This window comes from Scyliorhinus torazame, chromosome 16 (genome assembly GCF_047496885.1).
Source record: "Scyliorhinus torazame isolate Kashiwa2021f chromosome 16, sScyTor2.1, whole genome shotgun sequence".
Classification (NCBI taxonomy): Eukaryota; Metazoa; Chordata; class Chondrichthyes; order Carcharhiniformes; family Scyliorhinidae; genus Scyliorhinus; species Scyliorhinus torazame.
Window position 1 is genome coordinate 131,041,035 of NC_092722.1, and position 17,014 is coordinate 131,058,048.

The 17,014-nt window shown below is 43.3% G+C and overlaps 1 protein-coding gene and 1 non-coding gene across 8 annotated transcripts in view; both read right to left on the minus strand.

Annotated features, from left to right (window-relative positions):
- Positions 1 to 17,014, minus strand: part of LOC140393076 (exocyst complex component 6-like) — a 246,763-nt gene that overhangs the window by 105,358 nt on the left and 124,391 nt on the right. The window lies entirely within an intron of this gene.
- Positions 13,048 to 13,242, minus strand: LOC140393424 (U2 spliceosomal RNA). Its single transcript, XR_011935608.1, has one exon. It is a non-coding gene; the product is annotated as a U2 spliceosomal RNA (small nuclear RNA).

Here is a 17,014-nt window from a genome sequence, read left to right on the forward strand (position 1 = left end):
CAACCGTACCGGGCGGCACAGTGGTTATCACTATCGCTTCACAGCTCCAGGATCCCAGGTTCGATTCCCGGCTTGGGTCACTGTCTGTGCGGAGTCTGCACGTTCTCCACGTGTCTGCGTGGGTTTCCTCCGGGTGCTCTGGTTTCCTCCAACAGTTCAAAGGTGTGTAGGTTAGGTGTACTGGCAATGCTAAATTGCTTAGTCCAAAATGGTTAGATGATGTTACTGGGATAGGGTGGAGGCATGGCGAAGTAGGGTGCTCTTTCCAAGGGCTGAAGCCTCCTTCTGCACTGTAAATTCTATGATTCTATGAACCATTGTGACAGGCTTTGCTGTTGGTTATAGATTTACAAAACTCTACAAAAACTGAGGAAAGCATCTCCAGACAGTAATTTGAGGTTACTATTTGGCAAAGAGACGGCTCGGGAACCCACTGGGACTATGGAAACAACTGTGGACTGTAATTTTGTGGTGAGCATGATGGGTGATAAGTGTAAAAGGGGAATGTTTCCCTCTCTAATTTGAAGTAGAAGTTGCCTAAAAGTAGTGTTTAGTCAATAGTGCTTTCTAGTCATTAGTTGCAATAGAAGATTAAAAATGCAAAATGTTATGTAGTTACATCTGGAGGTTTAACAAAATTAGGGGATCTTTATGGGATTTCATATTCAGATACAGAGAGCTTGGTTTAAATGTACAAGATTTTAGGGCAGCACAGTGGTGCAGTGGGTTAACACTGCGGCCTCACGACGTTGAGGCCCCAGGTTCGACCCTGGCTCTGGGTCACTGTCCGTGTGGAGTTTGCGCATTCTCCCCGTATTTGCGTGGGTTTCGCCCCCACAACCCAAAGATGTGCAGGCTAGATGGATTGGCCATGCTAAATTGCCCCTTAATTGGAAAAAACAAATTGGGTACTCTAAATTTTAAAAAAAATGTACAAGATTTTTTGTTGACTTTTGCTGTGTTAATTGAAAATGGTTTATTTTGTCTTCCTCCACAAGGCAATATAAAACACAGCAATCAAGTAGCTTATTAATATTGGTATCTAGATGTCCTGGATCACAACCCCTTTCACCTTGGAAGGGACAATTTAAACAGTTACCGCACAACTGTTTACACCGGATACATTCAACGTACATCTTTCTGGGAACTTGCGAGTCTATTCATTTCAAACACAGAAACTGCTGCCCCATTGTCTCCAAGTACGAATACCTTGCACCTTCCTCTCAGTAATACAGTCTACGCCGTACCTTCCTCTCAGTAAAACAGTTTACGCCACCCTCTGACCTCTAACAATCAAACCATTCAGCTTTATGTCCAGGCAGACTTCAGAACAGTGCTTCATTTACCCTAAACTTAAGCTCACACTTGCTTGCCCTATCCCAGAGACCACTAATTTCTTTCTTGCTTTCAAATCTTTATGAACAAACGCACAAATTAGGAGTAGGCCTCTTGACCCCTCAAGCCTGCTCTGCCATTCAGTAAGTTCATAATTGATCGGATTATAACCTCAACTTCACATTCTTCCCTACCTCCAATAACCTTTCCCCCCCTTGTTTATCAAGAATCCATCTACCTTTAAAACATTAGAGGACTCTACATTCACTACCTTTTGTGGAAGAACATTTCAAAGACCCATCACCCTCAGAAAAAAAATCTCTTCACCTAGGTCCTGAATTAATCCAATTCCCTTTCAATATTTCCAACTGAATCTGCTTCCACCATATTGTTGTGATGAACAACATGTTGCATATCGCTTCTTTTGCCAATTACCTTAAAACTGAGCCCTCGAGCTATGGATACTTGAACTAGCATAAACAATTTCTCATTATTTTCTGTTCCTATTTCACCAATACCCTTTGAGATTGTATGACACAATCAACAGCACTGGAGCCAGTCAAAACTCCATTATCCTTCAAAACCTCTCTCCTGTGATCAAACTATTTTGATTCCCATTCAGTCGGTTCAAACAGTCAGAAAGTCCCATGCAGCGGGTTTCTGCTCTTACTCCCGACTTGTATGCATTATTTTCCTTATCTAGATGCTTCTGGTCAAAGGCTGCAGTATAGCAGGCACACTATGCCAGCCAAAAGAGTCGGGTTAATGAAGAGAATAAAAGCAAAAGTGTATAAACAGTCAATGTTTGCTAGTCAAAGTCTACATTTAAAAAGCCATTAAAACAAATAAATGAATATGTATTATTGCTAAATAAATTGAACCACAGGTTCAAGGCTTTAATAAATAACTTTAGAGTATCCAATTAAGGGGAAATTTAGCATGGCTAATCTACCTACCCTGCACATCGTTGGGTTGTGGGGGTGAGATCCACGCAGACACAGGGTGAATGTGCAAACTCCACACAGTGACCTGGGCCAGAATCGAGCCTGGGTCCTCGACGCAGTGAGGCAGCAGTGCTAACCATTGCCCCACTGTGCCGCCCGCTTATAGAGAATTAATGCAATCACCTAGTATATTACTAAAAACTCAATGCCTTTTATTCAAATAGCTTTTTAAAAAACTTTGCATTTACAACAATTTTGGAAATCTAGATGTAATGGAGTTGGTCTTGCTACACCAAAAGTTGAGATTATAGAGAATTCTACTGGGATGCATATGGTTATAAAATGCAATGAAAATTAACATTTAAAGGTGGCATGGTGGCACAGTGGTTAGCACTGCTGCCTAACGGTGCCAAGGTCCCAGCTTCGATCCCGGCCCTGGGTCACTGACCGTGTGGAGTTTGCCCATTCTCCTGTGACTTTGTGGGTCTCACCCCCACAACAGAAAGATGTGCAGGGTAGGTGGTTTGGCCACACCAAATTGTCCCTTAATTGTAAACAACAAATTGGACACTAAATTTTTTTTTTTTAATTAACACTTCTAAAAGGCAGTGAGAGGGCGGCATGTGGCGCAGTGGTTAGCACTGGGATTGCAGCGCTGAGGCCCTGGGTTTGAATCCCGGCCCTGGGTCACTGTCCATGTGGAGTTTATATATTCTCCCCATGTCTGTGTGGGTTTCACCCCCACAACCAAAGATGTGCAGGTTAGGTGGATTGGCCACGCTAAATTGCCCCTAATTGGAAAAAAATAATAATTGGGTACTCTAACTTTAAATGAATAAATAAATAAATAAAAGGCAGTGAGTGCATAGGGTTTATAAAGTTTATTTTCTCCCTCCAATCCTTTTACTGGGGTATACTACCAGTGCAACATTAGCTTTTTAATAAACATTTTTGTGCCCCTTCCTTTTGGATTTTATCAACCCCCTGCCACTGACAACCTAATGTCCTAATACTGATATATTTCATGCACAGAAAATCACAACCCTTACTTACTACCTTGTGAAGATGTCCCAAAAGTTCTTCAAATACATTCTTTTTAACTTGTGACATCTTTAACCAAAACAAACACAAGCTAGGTCGAAGATGTCACTTCTGAAGACATTTTAAAACCGAGGCAGTACACAAAACATTGACATAATCGATGAACAAAAGTACAAGACAATGCAAAACCAGCATGTTCTGGAGTTCCCAAACCTCATGTTAATTTCATTGGAAGATAAGCAGTTCTGCTCCCCAAGCAATCTCAATCTCAATGGGGAAAGGAAGCTAAAAATCAATGGCCACAGCTCATTTAATTACAGAGTAATAGGTTTGAGATACTTAATGGAGATGTCATTTTAATTTAATGGAACAAGTACGGCATTTCAGTGTAACATACTGCTCCATCAAATCAGCTCCATGTCCTATTTATTCTGCCTATATAATGTAATAACTGTATGAGCAGATTAATAGACTGTCAACCAAAATTCTAACATTCAATTTATAAAATGCAGAGAGTTTGAAATTATGAAATCAACTGTTCTGATCAACATTCAACTCCTTAAAATTCAAAATAGTAACTGATTATGTTAAAATGTATAAGAGATGTATAAAACAATTTTCATAAAACAAATGTTTAAGTAATAGTATTTCAGTGATACTGGTGTTTAATTGTTTTTGATTCTTTCTGTAATATGCTCAACTCAAATTTTCCATCATGCTTAATTACAAGTACAATGTCACAAATCCAGACATGAAACAAACCAGTGGTGTGACCTACGCCAACATCACCAATGGTAGATACATATACCTCATATCTCAGTGCAGAAACTCCTTTTCTCTAGATGATTACTCAGTGCTTTTGTTTATTTTAGCCCCCAAAGGTAAAACAAAAATAGATGTATAGCGCATTTGGAGCAACAATCAGTTTTATTTTTTTTATAGAACAAGATCACTATTTTGAACGAATCATGAGCACATGAAGCTGTCAGTGCAAAACAGCACATTTGCAAGCTGGAATGTAAAGTCTGGCAAGAAAGTACATTAGAAATACTCTTGGTGTACAAGGAAATCACAGATGTCCTAGAGCTAAGATCTCACATAAAAAATATATCTATTAGCATGGCTAATTTACAAAATCTTTAAAAACTGGACAAAGGCTTTAAAATGACTGATGTTATGATGAACTATGGCTCAAACAAAAGCAACTGCCTGGCATTTTAGACCAGCTTCCACCTTGTTATCTCTGAAGAGGTGCTAATGACCTTTGTGACTACAGAGGTCAAAACCAAGGGAATTGTACAAAGACAATTTACATTTCTAAGGCCAGGCCCAGTCAATGGACCTGACACCGCTTTTTGAAATCCAGATGCGCTCCCCCAACCAAGCTATTGGAACCTATAATACTGCCATATGGAGCCTCAAAGCTCAGATTGCCATTCACATCAACCAATTGCTCAGTCAGATAAATGCTTGACCCCTCTACAAAGTGTTTCTACTGAACTTCTGAACCAGCACATACAAGACTAATTGATCTTGATGTACCTTATGAAAAGTGAATTATCCAGCATCAGTCTTTAACCTGCTGACTCTGAAGAATACAGCATTAGACTTTAAAACTCTAGACTCAACGCAAAACATTAATTCTTATTTTCTCTGGGGCCTTTGCCTTGTGCCTCTATTTTGTTTATCCCTCATTGATTGTAAGAATGTACTGGGAACCACGTAGCGACACACTCATTGGGCACATTTAAGTTTGTGTAAAATAAACTACCCCTCTGATTTTACCCTATCTCAAGTTTGCTGTGGGGTTGTTAACAGAAATTGGATCACACCAAACCCGAGAATTAGGTGAAAAATGTCACCACTTTAAAGGGGTAAATCAAAATCAAAACATCTTTGTTTACGGACAGGTGGTGAGAAGAGAAATCAGGCCGCTTAAATTAAACCCCATCCTGCCCATAACACAGCGCACTTGTATTTTGAGGTCTATGGAGAAGATAATTAATATTTCTACAAAATGTCAAAAAGAAACAATTCTTGCAAATAACCTATCAAAAATATTGTTGACACCGTGGAACCATTCCCTGCCACAATTTACATTTGTATAGTTTCTTTAACAGAAAAATGTTTCAAAGTGATTCACAAAAGTGTAATGAAAAATGGGTGCCATTCAAGAAAAATGAATGCTATTCAAAAAAAGGAACTACTAGAAAGTGATGGATTTTAAGGAGGGTCTTAAAATGAGGATCCTGACAAGGTTGTGAGAAATAATTCCATCCTACGGGGTCTGTGGTTAAAGGCCCCTGATAGGCAGGGCAAAGATACGTGCAAGAGTGATTCACAAGGGATCAATCTTGGAAAAAGGATAGTTTGGGTTGGGGGGGGGGGGGGGGGGGGTACGAGGGAGAGGCACTGTAGGGTTGGAGGAGGTTACAGAGATAAGAAAGGGCAATTTAAACACAAATATGAGAACTTAAAATTTGAGGCATTAGAGACCAGGAGGCAACAGACCAGAAAGGATAGAGACGATGAGTAAGGAGAGGTGGTACCAAGACAGATCTGGGTACCTTCAGCATGGCTCCATGTCTGCAGATGATATCACCAAGGAGAAGCATGGAGAATAGGATCAGGGGTTGGTATTTGGGAGAGTTCAGAAGTAATAGTATGATGGTGGAAAAAAAATCATGGCAATGCTTTGGTTATGATCAAATAGGTACAAATAGAAATAAGGACAGGCAACAATCACCAAGCTCGGCACTAGAGGCTGTAGAGAATAAGGTTATTGGGCATGGTCAAGGCTCCAGAGAAGTCATTCCTGACTTAGATAGGGTAATTTCTGAGCTAGGGTAGCAGTAAGTACCTGATTGGAGAGATTGAAACAAGGAGATGCAGGAGCACAGATTTGGTGAACACCAGAGCGTAAGAAGGGTGTGTCATGGACCTATGAGAGAAGGGCGCTAGGGTAGTATGGAGCCTGCGAGCAGGTTTGGCTCAGTGGATAAGGTAATGAGGGGGAAAAGCAGCATGTGAAGCTGAATGATCTCAGTCTTGGTGACAAAGTCTATGAACTCCTTAATTTAGTTACTGGTATCGTAGAACCATAGAATTTACAGTGCAGAGGGAGGCCATTCGGCCCTTCAGGTCTGCACCGGTCTTGGAAAGAGCACCCCACTTAGCCCACGTCTCCACCCTATGCCTGTAACCCACCCAACCTTTTTGGACAACCAAGAGTAATTTAGCATGGCGAATCCATCTAACCTACACATCTTTGGACAGTGGGAGGAAACCAGAGCAACCGGAGGAAACCCACACGGACTACGGAGAACTTGCAGACTCCACACAGAGTGACCCAGCCAGGAATCAAACCTGGGAACCTGGAGCTGTGAAGCAACTGTGCTAACCAATGTGCTACCATGCTGCCCTTAAGCGCATATCCACATTATTACACCATTAATTACTAAGAGAGAGACATTCTACAACTTAATAGGCTTCAAACTAGGGACTAGATCGCCAAAATAACACCATCATTCCAGGCCCAAATGCTTTGGGGATAAGCCTATATAGCTCGTGTGCCTCTCTTGCTTACTTTCTCCTTGAAATAGACTCCTTTCTCCTTGAAATAGACTCCTTTCACCAAACTTTGGATCACCTGACCTAATATTTCCTTATGTGATGCAGTGACATGTTGTTTTATAATGTTCCATTGAAGCACCTTAGGACGTTTTCTTATGTATGAAGATGCTGTATAAATATAACTTACTGCTCACCAGAAATAGTGCCAAAATGCACAACATACACACATACAAGAGAATACTAATTTTAGCTCCTAACTTTGGGGATTGGGAAAGAATGGTAAAGATGATCTGGGAGAAAGACACAACAAAGGTGGGAAATGCGAAGCAGAAGGAAAATCTCCAAAAAGATATTCTGGGAAGAGGACTTTGCAACAAAAGCAATTCCACTTCGACAACACTGGGAGGAAAGTTGTTCTTGAATATTATAACCAAGTTTATGTTTCACTAAATACTAATGCATCTCCTGTGATGCTGCTGCTTGCAAGCCTGTGGTTGAAGCTGGCTTGCACCATCTCTCTGTACTTATATACCCCTTATTCTCTCTGCCTAAACACTTCACTGTGTCTACCTCAGTGTTGCAGCTGGTGATTGTTGGTCTTTCTGTTCCACTGATGCAAAACAAATAAATAAAATCACTGACATATATATCATTACATCATAATTTGAGGATCAATATTGTCACAAGATCAGTAATGAAGATATAGCTTGAGTGGTAAATTAAGGTACACCATTTGATTAAAACAAATGTTACATCTGCTACAATTTTCCATTTTATTTTAAAAATAATACATTTCCTTGTACCTCAAATAGCATTTTATAACAATTTCTCCCCCCCCCCCCCGCCCCAAAGCACATTCATCTGGGTTCTCCTCCAATGAAGGTAGCAACTCCCTTAAAGATGCATGGCATTAAGGGAAAAGTATTATCATGGATAGAGGATTGGTTAATTAATAGAAAGAAAAGAGTGGTGATTAATGGGTGTTTCTCCGGTTGGCAATCAGTAGCTCGTGGTGTCCCTCAGGGATCAGTGTTGGGCCCACAATTTACATAGATGATTTGGAGTTGGGGACCAAGTGCAATGTGTCCAAGTTTGCAGACGACACTATGAGTGGTAAAGGAAAAAGTACAGAGGATCCAGGAAGTCTGCAAAGAGATTTGGATAGTTTAAGTGAATGGGCTAGGGTCTGGTAGATGGAATACAATGTTGACAAATGTGAGATTATCAATTTTGGTAGGAATAACAGCAAAGGGGATTATTATTTAAATGATAAAACATTAAAATATGCTGCTGTGCAGAGGGACCTGGGTGTTAGAGTGCATGAGTCACAAAAAGTTGGTTTACAGGTGATTAAGAAGGCAAATGGAGTTTTGTCTTTCATTGCTGGAGGGATGGAGTTTAAGACTAGGGAGGTTATGCTGCAACTGTATAAGGTGTTAGTGAGGCCACACCTTGAGTACTGTGTTCAGTTTCTGTCTCCTTACCAGAGAAAGGACATACTTGCCTGGAGGGTGTGCAATGGAGATTCACTAGGTTAATCCCGGAGTTGAGGGGGTTGGATTACGAGGAGAGGTCGAGTAGACTGGGACTGTACTCGTTGGAATTTAGAAGGACGCGGGGGGGGGGGGGGGGGGGGGGGGGGGGGGGATCTTATAGAAACACATAAAATTATGAAGGGAATAGTTAGGATAGATGCGGCGAGGTGCAGGGTAGTTGTTTCCACTGGCGGGTGAAAGCAGAACTAGGGGGGCATCGCCTCAAAATAAGGAGAAGTAGATTTAGGACTGAGCTTAGGAGGAACTTCTTCACCCAAAGGGTTGTAAACCTATGGAATTCCCTGCCCAATGAAGCAGTTGAGGCTCCTTCATCAAATGTTTTCAAGATAAAGATAGATAGTTTTTGAAGAATAAAGGAATAAAGGGTTATGGTGTTTGGGCAGGAAAGTGGAGCTGAGTCCACAAAAGATCAGCCATGATCTCATTGAATGGTGGAACAGGCTCTAAGGGCCAGATGGCCTACTCCTGCTCCTAGTTCTTTGTTCTTTCTGGATAGAATTTAACAATTGCCATCAGCTACCTCAAGCAAATGTTCTTGTGAGCCTTGACCAAGTCAGTGTGCAGTATGACAAGGGGGCTATCACAACTAAATCCAATCCTGTCCTTACAAGACAACCTTCCAACCAGTAGAGGTCAATAGTGGAAGCATGGCCCACTTTCTCCTACTTAACCCCCGCATTCCAACATAAAACAAAATGGAATATTTGCTAAGAAGTATAACATCCTTATCAATTCAACCCCCTACTATGCATTAAAATCTGCAGAGAAAATGCTGGAAAATCATGCAGCAGATCTGGCAGCATCTGTAGGGAGAGAAAAGAGCTAGCGTTTCAAGTCCGATGACTCTTTGTCAAAACTTTCTTTCGTTTCAGATTCCAGCATATTAAAATCTGCAGCGTTAGTCATTGATATCGCTCAATTTGTAGTTTTAGTATTTTAGTCGAACCAAACCTTTTATGCATGACACTACTCTTAGCAGTACATATTTGACATTTTACATTGAAAAAAATGTATGTACACATTAGAAACAAATCACTTCTTTAATGTTAAGACACCCTGGGCCAGTGTGCGGTCAATTCCAGCCCCACTTGACCCGGAGTGGCAACACAATTGAATTAACCATTAAGTGTTACCCAAAGTCTTTGTCCTTGGCTGCAAGTACTGTATTTAAGACACACACACAGATACACAGAGACGTGTGAAAATCATAAGGATGAAAGTCAAAGATAAGAACTGTTTCTAGTACTTTTGCTTTGAACTCAAGTAGGACACAATCACCACCTGTTACTAGGAAGAATATGGCCTTTAGGCCAATTCATTTCCCCCCCCCCCCCCCCCCACGGCAATCAATCGAGTAGAGTCACACTCCATCTCTCGGGTGCCGGGAAGTCCGGGTATTATTGTCCAAATCTAGCAGCACCATATTCTATGTTGCAACTTCTTGAATTCCTCCTTTCTCTCTGCTGTTTGACTTAAAGATACATATCCATTAAGCACCCATGGATCAAAAAATAAAGGGGAAATAAGGGAATCAACAGGAAAGGACGTTCACATAAATGCACAATCACTGTTTCACCCTTCAATTCACAGTCCATTGCTCACTGAAATAATTTCCTGGCCCTAACCCTTATTTGGCCTTTGGACAAAGGTGTGTGGAGAAAAGAGAAATCTGTATTCAATTGAAGAAATTGATTTGATCCCGGCTCTGGGTCACTGTCCATGTGGAGTTTGCACATTCTTCCCGTGTTTGCGTGGGTTTCGCTCCCACAACCCAAAGATGTTCAGGGTAGGTGAATTGGCCACACTAAATTGCCCCTTAATTGGAAAAAATGAATTGGGCAGTACGGTAGCATTGTGGATAGCATAATTGCTTCACAGCTCCAGGGTCCCAGGTTCGATTCCGGCTTGGGTCACTGTCTGTGTGGAGTCTGCACATCCTCCCAGTGTGTGCGTGGGTTTCCTCCGGGTGCTCCGGTTTCCTCCCACAGTCCAAAGATGTGCAGGTTAGGTGGATTGGCCATGATAAATTGCCCTTAGTGTCGGGTGGGGTTACTGGGTTATGGGGATAGAGTGGAGGAGTTGACCTTGGGTAGGGCGCACTTTCCAAGAGCCGGTGCAGACTCGATGGGCCGAATGGCCTCCTTCTGCACTGTAAATTCTATGATTCTAATAAACAAAATAAAATTCAAGAAATTGGTGACCAGAATTATACTGACCCCCTCAAAGGTGATCAGCCAAGCAAGTTCCAGGAGGATTCAGCTTGTTGGTTGTTACCCAAAATGTTGGTTTTAATTTCCTGTGACTTGTTTTATATGCAGGCCAGCAGTAAAAGCAAAGTACAAGTGCAAAAGTGTCAAACGTGCGATAAGTGGTCTTATTTACAATCACGGTATTACATTTTATACTACTTTTTGACCATCCTACTTAGAAGCCTTCCTAATTACATTTTGCTGACACCTCAGTAACTGGGGTTTAGTTTTAGCTGGGTAAAATCCCGCAGTGACAAGTCTGTACCAATTATTGAATTTGGAACTTGAACGCTCTTCTATGTTGAAGGATAATGCAATGTCAATCATTAGAATTGTTCCAATTCACTCACTGGGAAAAATACTGGTGAAAAAAAAGTCAAACTCAAACTTGGCGGCACGGTATCACACTGGTTAGCAGTGCTGCTTCACTGCGCCAGGGTCCCAGGTTCGATTCCCGGCTTGGGTCACTGTCTGTGCGGAGTCTGCACATTCTCCCCGTGTCTGCATGGGTTTCCTTCGGGTGCTCCAGTTTCCTCCCACAAGTCCCGAAAGACGTGCTGTTAGGTGAATTGGACATTCTGAATTCTCCCTCTGTGTACCCGAACAGGTGCCGGAATGTGGCGATTAGGGGATTTTCACTAATCAATGAAGTAACTTCATTGCAGTGTTAATGTAAGCCTACTTGTGACAATAAAGATTATTAATTAAATAGCCCCAGAATAGGCAAGGTACCTTGTTTACATTTTTTATTTTATATTAAATTGTTTCAGGCATTGAATAGCGTTGGGTTATTAGTTCAGTAATAAAACTGTTATTGATGCTTGTGCAGGTTTATAACTAATTTATTAGTTGGGGTAAATCACCTGTGGGCTCAAGAAAATAAGGCTGATTGGCGCAGGGAAACAGGAATGTTCCCGAAACTGAGCAACCGAAACAATAAACTAATTCCTCAACCTAATTAAACACTTGGTTAAAAAGGCAAATCTTCAATAGGTTCAACATCATCAATATTAAGTAAATTTTATGACCGGAGATTAAAGGTGCCCCACGAAAGTAAGACTGACCCATGTATGATACTAAAGGTTAAAATGGCCTCAATAAAGTTAAATAATTTGAATTTGAACTTCAGAATAATGGCTGTTTAAAGAGTTGACACATTAAAAGGTATGCATTTGCCTCAAGAAATTAGTTTGGTAATTGAAAATGTAGTCAAAATAAACTCACCACAGTTTCTCATTTTACTCATTAATCAAATAGCCAGGTCAAAGACTGAATGAGTAGCAGGACAACTTTCTGCTTGCATTAACAACTTTCTGCTGAATCACAATCGTATGAAAAAACAGTAAAAGCAATTAACTCTCAATATTTTGGATGAGTTGGCAGACAAACACTGATGCTTAATGCACAGATTTCTTTAAGAACAGTTGCCACAAAGATGCTTTCTACTTTTAAAGACTCCCAAAGGGTTTGATGTATACATCTTTGCATGGTACATCACCAGTGTTGGATACTTCCCTCTGCACTAGCAGTCTAAAAAGCAGCTTTCATCATTCTGTTTACTGCCAGTCAATATGATTTATGAGCAGCATTCACCAAAGTAAGGGCATACCGAATGAGAAATATGACTACAGTCTGCTAATTTGCTTTGCATTGATCCACTTAAGAGTCAAAGACCTGCTGTCAGGTTGAGACCAGCAGCACAATTAACCAGCCAGTGACAGATACATCCATCCTCCCTGCCAAGCTGTGCCAATCAAAAACAGCATGGAGGTGACATTTGGTAGAATCAGTAACAAAGCCCATTATCGAGCCAACCTATGTGGGCTTTTGAGTGACAGTCTTTGGAGCCAAATTTGGTTAAGAGTTGCCCTTTTATGCACCGTCTTGCTACCAACTGTGCATTGAGGATTCCTCGTTACTTAAATGAACAAAGATGTTGCAGTAACGCCCATTCCTCAAGAGCAGCATCAACTCTCAAAACAGAACACACAAGTCTTAATTTCATCAGCCTGTAACTGATGAGGTTAATATGCTTCAATTTAACATTTTCACTCAGTTAGCTTTAAATACTGCTGAATAAAAAAGGCAATTACTTATTTCGTGTACCAGCCAATTGATTAATAAAAGAGGTATTCAAAAATTGCAATTCAAGCTATGCCAAAATAATTATTAACAGTGCATGTCATTGGCAGGGTTTCTCAGACTCAAAAAAAAGAAATTAAATTCACCTTGAGGGGTTCGTTGCAGGGATTTGCTCAGACGTGGCAGCCTTCATTGATTTCTTTGAGAAAAATTGGGGGCATGGGAAGTGGTTAGGGAAGGTGGCACTGTTTTTTTTTAAAAAACATTTTCCTTTTCTGAGTTACCAAGCCAGGGCTCAGAGTGTGGGTCAGGGGCGAACCCCTAATCCAGCTCCTCGCCTGCTCCAAAAAACGAATTCAAATTGAATCCAATTCATGGTCCCCACAAGAGAGACATACCAGATCTGAACCCAAAGGCTCAATCTACAGACACTTGATCTTAGCCAAAAGGCCGAGAAGCGATGGAAGGTGGCACTGTTTGTGTAAGCCATGTTGGCTAGGGTTTGTTGGGAATATTATTGTGGTTTTGCTTTTATTCAAATATGATGTTTAAAATTGTTAAAATTACAAATGCCTCAATAAAATATTTTCTAAAAAAAACTTCAAGTCATACTCTATTCTCGCAAAGAATTTCTTTACAAAATCACTTCACGTGTAACAAAGCTTTGAAATAATCTGTATACCTCCGGTCCCCGGAGAATCGCGGTGCCGGTCAGGGGCCACTCTATGCGTCCCTCCGCGGTGATTCTCTGCGCGTGATGGTCCGAGTGGCCGCCGAGATAGGCCGAGTCGAGCCGCCGCCATTCACTTGTGGTCCAACCCGGCGGGACCTCTGTGCTCATCCTGCCGGGGGGGGGGCCTGGTGGGGGTTATGGGGGGGATCCAACCCCAAAGGGGCCTCTCCCGTAGCCTGGCCCGCGATCGGGGCCTACCGATCTATGTTCCTATGTTCCTCCGTGCCCGGCCCCTGTAGCTCTCTGCCATGTTGCGTTGGGGCTGGTGCGGAGAAGGCAACATGCACGAATTCGCGCCGGTCGTAGTGCGCCTGCGCAAATTTGCACCGGCCGTAGCGCACGTGCGCAGACCCGCGCCGCCGGTATCTACAGCTGAAGCTGCGTGAAGCGCTCCAGTGCCGTGCTGGCCCCCCGTGAGGCACAGGATCGCTGCTCCTAGGGGCCTGTTGTACGACGGCGTTAACACTTAGCCTCAGGATCAGAGAATCCCACCAATGGACTTTGTCATGGAACAAGACTGGTAATTAGAAAACAGTTTTCTTCAGTGATAGGTGCTGGAATTACAAGACAGATTTCAAGGAAATGGAGTGTGTTTATTCCTCAATTCTACTATTGAGCCCCATCAGACATAGATTAGCCTTTTCAACTCCGGAAAAACCAAAATATCTCAAACTATAGTCACATCACAAGGTTAGTCTCTTGACAAAATATGCCCATATTCCGAGGCCTACATTTACACACGTACGGCTTATGGTGGGAAACATTTTGATTCTGTGGTGAAAGAACAACTAGAAGCTCTATATTTAAAGCATTGGCTGCGAGAAAGAAACTGGCGAATGTTCGTAATTTAATAATTCATTTAGTGTGACAATATAATCCCAGATTTTCTCCACCAATGCACAGATAAGGTTGCAAGCTGAGTCCCCGCACACAGATATTTGGATTAAAAAAAAAAAACCTGAAATGATATCCAGAGTGAGAATACAGTGGTCAAGAAATGGCCATTTGGACTTCCGGTGGCGGCCATGGAGTAGGTTGCACATTTGATAGGTCCCGCTTGTGACAGACTTTTGGACCTTTTTCCCCTGCTTTTTTTCTGGATTTTATGGGATAAATCGGTGAAGAGTGAGACAGTGAGGAGAAATCTCCCTCCGGTGTATGGAGAACTGGACCAGAAGTGGCTGTGTGAGAAGAAAAAGTCCAAAAAGGCAGATGCGAGCAGAGCTGGTAATGCCGGAAAGCATGGCGGAGAGCAAGGGCCACGGGGAGACGGCACAGTGGTCGATTGAGCAGCTGGTGAAAATTTTTGAAGATTGCTTCGCCAAGCTGAAGGAGGACACACTGGACCCGATTAAGGCTTCGAATGATCAAGTTGTGCAGAATCAAGAGACCCACGGAAGAGCGATACGGGGGGGGGGGGGGGGGGGGGGGGAGAGAAAAAGGTGTCCGAGCACGATGAATACATAACCGCGCTGGAGACCAAGGTGGAGATGATGAATGACCGGCAGAAAAGAATGCAGGAGAAGCTGGAGGACAGGTCCAGGTGGCAGAATCTGAGAATTGTCAGCTCCCTGAAGGCCGTGAGGGATCGGATGAGAGGTCTTATGTGACAGACATGTTGGAGAAGTTCATGGGGGCTGAGGCATTCCCTCGGCCCCTGGAAGTGGATAGAGCGCACAGAGCCCTCGCGAAGAAGCCCCGAGCGAACAAGCTGCCGAGGGAGATTGTGGTACGCTTTCACCAATTCCTGGATAAGGAACATGTTCTGTGGTGGGCCAAGAGGGAACGGAGCAGCAAGTGGGAGAATTGTGAGCTGCACATTTATCAGGATCTGGGCGGCCTTCTTTAAGAAGGGGGTGAAGTTCGGGTTGTTGTACCCAGCTGTCTGTGGGTCACGCATGAAGAACGGGACTTCTACTTTGAAACACCAGACGAAGTATGGACTTCTATTAAAGAAAAGAGGCTGGAAGTGAACTAAAAGACACTGAAGCCTTGGAGAGTACTGTGGTGGCGATTTGTTGTGCTGGGCTGTATAAGTATAAGTAGTGTTAGGTGCAATAAGGGCCTGTTTTGATGGCTGAAGGTAACTTTGTATTGCAGGGAGCTGGATAGAAGGGGGGTGGTCTTTGGGGGCTGGTTCATTTTTTTAAAAAAGTGGCTGTTTCTTCATTGTTTTTTTCTGATGTTTGTTTACTGGGGAATGTGATGCTTTTAATAGGTTTGTCCAAGTGGGAGGAGAGGGAAGAGAACAATGGGGAAACAGACTGCTTGGTGCCATGGGCGAGCGCTATCAAGTCAGCATGGGTCTGCTGACTCACAGAAGCACAATGGGGAGGCAAGCAGGTGTTAAGCTGGAGCTTAAATGGGAAGTCGGGAAACAGCGAATACCCGAGGGGGGGCTCGAGGAGGCGGAGGGCACAAGCTAGAGGCTGGCCTAAAAAGGGTGATGGTTAGTCGGCCGGGGGGGGGGGGTTTGAGATGCCCCCCGACCAGGCTGATTACATGGAATGTTAGAGGGTTGAATGGGCCAGTCGAGAGGGCTCGCATGTTTGCACATTTGAGGGGACTGAAGGCAGACGTGGCAATGCTACAAGTGACACACTGCAAGGTGATAGACCAGACGAGATTGAGAAAGGGGTGGGTTGGCCAAGTATTCCACTCAGGGCTGGACTCAAAGACGCGGGGGGGGGGGGGGGGGGGGGGGGGGGCATCTTGATCAACAAACGAGTGGCATTCAAAGCAGGGAGAATCGTGTCAGAAAAGGGGGGTATGTACATAACATAATGGGGAGTGGGAAGCTGGAGGGGGCGTGGGTGGTACTCGTGAACATATATGCTCTGAATTGGGACAATGTGGAATTTATGAGGCGGGATTTAGGTAAGATCCCAGTCACATAACCTGATTATGTGGGGAGATTTTAACATAGTCATTGATCCAGAATTGGACCGGTCAAAACCCAGGACAGGGAGGAGGCCAGCCACAGCATAGGAATTGAAGAGGCTTATGGAACAGATGGGGGGAGTAGACCTATGGAGGTTTGCACAGCCAAGGGCGCAGGAGTTTTCTTTTTTCTCACATGCCCATAAGGTATACTCTCGCATCGACTTTTTTGTTCCGAGCAGGGCGCTAATACCGGGGGTGGTGGATACTGAGTACACGGCAATCGCAGTGTCGGATCATGCCCCATATTGGGTGGATCTACGGGTTAGTGTGGAGAGGGCAACGCCCGCTGCGGAGACTGGATGTGGGGTTGCTAGCGGACGAAGTGATCTGTGGGCGGGTTAACAAGTCCATCCAGCACTACCTGGAAACAAATGATACGGGGGAGGTCTCTGCAGCGACAGTCTGGGAAATTTTGAAGGCAGTGGTCAGAGGGGAATTAATCTCAATACGGGCCTACAGAGAAAAGGCGGAATGGGTTGAGAGGGATAGGTTAGTGGAGGAGATACTCCAGGTGGACAGGAGATACTCGGAAGCCCCGGATGAGGGGCTACTGAGGGA